Below are 484 nucleotides of genomic sequence, written 5' to 3' on the forward strand. Positions count from 1 at the left end.
GGCATCTAGTGTATACTGCTCAAGCCAAATAAATTTCAGTATTTTTATTAGACTAAAAAAACTACTAAACAGAGTTTACAAAAGACTAATAATCCAATCATTTAACAAAAATAAGCGTGATTACCTTGCTCATATTCTCTACTCCCCTGATCTGCAGTGATTAAAAAAGAGTGTTAGGTTTAAAACTTCGTGATAAACACTGTTATTTATAGAGATAACTAATAAAGATAACGAAAAAATCTATTTTTTTATAAAGATATCCAAATAAATCAAAAAGATATTATAATTTTTCAACTAATATTCAAATTAAATCCAATTTTTTGTAAAGATATCGTAATAAATAATTAAGATATTTTATTTTTCATTTGATATTCATATTTTAAAAAAATAAAGATAATCTATTATCTTTTAGAATTAAATACTAATGAGTATATTTAGGGGTTGACTCGCAGTAGGATTCAAAATTTAAATCCAAAATAAAGTA

Source organism: Arachis ipaensis, chromosome B05, assembly GCF_000816755.2.
Source record: "Arachis ipaensis cultivar K30076 chromosome B05, Araip1.1, whole genome shotgun sequence".
NCBI classification, from domain to species: domain Eukaryota; kingdom Viridiplantae; phylum Streptophyta; class Magnoliopsida; order Fabales; family Fabaceae; genus Arachis; species Arachis ipaensis.